Below are 4714 nucleotides of genomic sequence, written 5' to 3'. Positions count from 1 at the left end.
CCAAGTTGCAGCAGTAAACAAGATCAGAGAAAGATACTGTTTTGCTAGGTCCCTGACTGAGTGGCTTGGAATCTTATGTTCTAGTGCACGCAACTATAAGAAAACGAAATAGGACATTCAGCGGAGATAGGGCTGTGATTAACAAAACTCGGAATACAAGGTTGTTAGGCCTCCATTGTTTCAAGGACTAAGGACACTGGCTAATAACAGGACTGACAGGGAAGAGGCCTTTCTATGCAAGCAAGCAAGCATATTGTTATCAGGGTTAGGTGCCAAGATCCAAGATTGGACCAAAAAGTCGTCACCATAACAACCACAAAAGGGAGATATGCTAGTATTATCTACCTTCCACAGCCATTAGAAAATAGGGTTTGCTGGCTATAGTTTATTTTTGGTTCCAGGGTAGAAAATGTCAGACAACTGCTTGTTCTACTCCTGCTCCCTCGGTTTGTGATGTGTTCTCACTGGACTTTTGGTAAAATGGGCATTTTTTTTACTATGCTTCCAGCTTCCTACCATGATCTCTCTTCACATCCATTGGCAGACCAAGTAATCAACAACCAGCCAGTCTTTGGTCTTCAAGACTACTAATATGGAGTTGGAGATAAGATGAAGTCTGTCCTACCCTAATCCACACCAAACCAAGGAGTTAAAGAAAGCTGCAGAGGTTGGTGCCTCATTCAGCTTAACAAATCACATGCGTTTAAGTTATCTATGATGTGTGTGCACACAAAATGGACCATACTAAGTCTTAGTTTTACCTGTCAATTTAGTGCACCTTATGTTATGACAACAGCGATTGCTTAGCGTCCTAGGCTTCTGCTTTACTGTCCTCCTACATGAGGATAATATCTTGCTGCCTATGTGTGTGTCTGCAACCATATCTCAATGTCAGCGTGATCATGAATATGCTACAGTGCCCTACTGAAAACGACGATTTCAATGATTGATAGCACAAGCAGTACTACTCCGGAATAACTTATCGGAGGCGCTGGGTGCTACTGTACGGGAAAGAACACTTCTGCGCACATCCTTCTCCGTTCGTACTAGATGAGATGCCATAATAATATTTTCACTAGATGAAGAGGAAAAGCTCCCCAGGAGTGGATAACCAAAGGTGTAGGCTAGGCACACCGCAATAAATTAAAGAGTTCAGTCCGAAGGTAGCACCCATGATATATAGAGAAAAGTCTATTTGCAATTTTCAGTTCTGGGCCCTTTTTTTATATATAAAAACCGAACCGTAAAATTTACGAAAATTTGGTATGTGTGTATGTGTATATACTATCTATGTGCCTGCAATTTTTCATGTAATACATGCTTCTATATAATGAGCACGTAACAAAATGTGGATTTGAACTAGCAACCAAATACACACACTGATTGCTAAACTTCAGGAAAAAATTATAGCTCACGTGATAAAGTATTTTCTAATATTTTTTTACACATATGTAAAATACATCTATATTGACATGCATAATTGTTTTCAGAATTTTGGCACTTTCGGATACGAATTCTTTTTTTAGCGCTCACTAGAGTTCACGCTACAAAACACGTCACTCATTTGAACACTGAACAACTGTGTTTGGTCTGAACTGAACCCCAAATGGTGCCACCATTTAATTCAAACCTAAATTTCTAAAACATGTGTAAATGAACAACATGCCAGTTTTGAATTTTGTTAATACCTCAGTCCTTTCAAAAATAAGAAAAAAAATCTTAGATGTAGAAAATTGAAATGACAACCACATAATCCATCAAAAAAAATATGACTATGTATGTCACATGCAAAAATGAAAAGAAAAATTATTGTCTTTCATGTGTTTACTATGGAATAAACTGAATTGCCAAAGCGTCTTATATTTAGGAACAAAGGGTGTATTATAATATGGTTGATGATATAATTTGTACTTTATAAACCAACAAAAACCATGAATTACCTCATATTGTTCTAGAAGCTCGGAATTGCAAAAATCACACTCCAACTATTTAGGGTGATTTTGCATATTTTTTATAGTTTGAAAAAACTTTAAAAAACTGTGAACACATGGGATTCTATGTATCGGGGTATTGCAAATATTTGAAATATATGACAACTAACCTTACATATATTTTTTATTTATCTCATGTTAGTTTTGCACATGACATGTATAGTCATAGTTTTGGACAGTATTTTACCCATTATAAGTTCGTAACGTTACCTGCATATATTAGTTTCCATTTTTTGTAAAGATAAAATGCAATATCTGAAAACGAGCCGAGGTTAAGTTAAAGGGTTCTAGAAAAAACAGAATTAAACATTGACCATGTCATAGTGGAAGCTTCAAAGGAGAATTGGAACCATAGTGCATGGTTTAGATTAGACTTATATTGACAGATCCTAGAAAAATCCAAGGAAATCGAGAAAACTCACAAATAATTTAGGAACATTCACCATGAGTTTTTCATCGGTGTTTCTAAATTATTTACAAGTTTGTCGAATATCTGTTTTGGAAATAGTTATGACTTTTTGTCTGAATATCTGTTTTTAAGAATAATTATGGATTTTTTGTCCAAATCTATTTTCAAAATAGTTACGTTTTTTACGTTCTGCTTTTTATTTAAGATTTTTGAATTGTCATCTTAGTCCTTAGACCATCTCTCCCAAAAGATTTTAACTCCTTAAAAGATTCCCTTTAATTCCCTTTTTAAGGCATTAAACCACATCTGGCCGAATGCTTAACACCTTTTAACTCCTCAAAAATTTAGGAGAACCCTCAGGGCCTCTTTGATTCGCGGGATTGCAAAAACACAAGAATAGGAAAACCATATGATTGAAATGACATGCCCATTGGATTCCTATAGGATTTGAGTTTGTTTGATTGTATCACAGGAAAAATAAAGGATTTCTTCCAAGAGGTTGGAGTGGATGCTACAATTCCTATGAAATGTAGTTCAAATGAATCCATAGGAAAAAATCCTATGGGATTTAATCCTGCGAATCAAACGATCAACGCAGGAAAAATTCCGAAGGATTCTTATCCTTCAAAAATCCTGTGAAAATCCTTTGAATCAAAGAGGCCCTCAGTTGTCTCACAATTTCTAGAGAGCAAACACAAGTCATAGTAAAAGATTCCTTATCTTGCGCGGCGTCTTTCTGTGTTGCTCAGGCACTTGCACGTTGGTGCTGCCCTCGTCGCGTTTCATTGCCTCCGGCGACCACCCCGGAAGGCCACGACACCTCATAGCTCCGCAGACTTTCAGACACCAAATTTTGCCGAGGTTCTGGCGAGAATCCGTCGATCTTTTTTCTTCACTTTTTTGTCTTTTCCGCCATCTCCGACCACGGCGGCGCTCCCCCTAGTCGTCCCTAGCATGGTTGCATTCCTCCTGTCAACCCCATCCACGAGCAAAGCTACAACACACGCGAAGGAACACTTAAAAGAGAAAAAGTGCACCTACATGAAGAAAACATACATGAAAGGTGGTTGCCGACCACCATCGCCTATTCCAATGAATCCTTGCGTTCTGGATCATGCCATCACGTCACTAGGAGAAGGATGAGAGGAAGAACCAATTCATACGAAGAAACACCCAAGCCATAATCTGTGGAGGACGAATTATACTTTCTCGACTGCTTCGTCACAAGCTTACGTCGCGCTTCGATGAGTCTATCAAATTACTTTTGCGGAGCATCTACCCTAGGTACTAGCTAGCTATGGAAATCATCTAGTGCTGAAAATTCATCGTTGTCCGCGTGAAAGGAAGAGAGAGAGAGAGAGAGAGAGAGAGAGGCTTTCATGGTGTCTAGTTTGTTTGAGGTGTTAAGCTCGAGAGTTCGGTTAGATTCACATTTTTAACTCCAAAAATTTGAGGATTTAAAGTTTAAGGACGTATTTTAGAATTTTAATTTTAGGGTTTCGTTAAAGATGCCCTTAAGAGCATCTCTAACATCTAGCCGAACCCACAAAAATGTTTAATTTCTCAAAAGATTCCATTTTGAGAAGTTAAACCGGACCTAGCCGAACCCTCAACCAGTTTAACTCCTCAAAAAACTTAGGCGGTGTGTTGACTGCCTCTCAAATTTGACTAGCCGAAGCGAGTACGCAGCAAAAAAATATTCCCTACCCCGCTCTATCGTCTCTCTCCCCTGCTCGACTGCTTCCATGCCGACATCGCCCTCCTTTCCCCCGTCAGCCACCGTGCAACCCCTCACCTCCCCTTTGCCCACTTTGATTTTCCGTCGCCTGAATAGACAAATCTAGTCGCCGCTGTCATGAGCTCGTCAACGAAGAAGGCCACCCCATACCGTGTTTCATCCGAAACAAACCCACGCCACCCATGCCCGCTCGATATCCATTTCTCAGCCTACGCCGAAGAAGAAGCACTGCGGCGTGCGGCAGTGGTCTTGGGGCTCTTGGGCGGCGGAGATAGGCAATCTGGACACCCGAGAGAAATGGTAGCTTAGCACATTCCAGTCCGTGGAGCAGGCGGCGCGCGTAAGAGGTGGCGGAGGTCCACTACTACGGTGGTTGGGCGAAGTAAACTTCCCCCTCGACAACCACATCCTAGACTTCGTTGAGCCTCAAGTGGTATCCCGTCGTGAGGAGTGTAAGAATTATGTGGCCACGAACCAACTCGAGGCCGAGCAAATCAACAATTTAGTCGAGCTCATCGCGAAGAAGCCGGAGCTCATCGCCGGGGAACAAGCACGTTTCGAGTCCAAGAAGGATGA

This window comes from Triticum aestivum, chromosome 3A (assembly GCF_018294505.1).
Source record: "Triticum aestivum cultivar Chinese Spring chromosome 3A, IWGSC CS RefSeq v2.1, whole genome shotgun sequence".
Lineage (NCBI taxonomy): Eukaryota > Viridiplantae > Streptophyta > Magnoliopsida > Poales > Poaceae > Triticum > Triticum aestivum.
Note: the sequence above shows the minus strand (reverse complement) of the source record.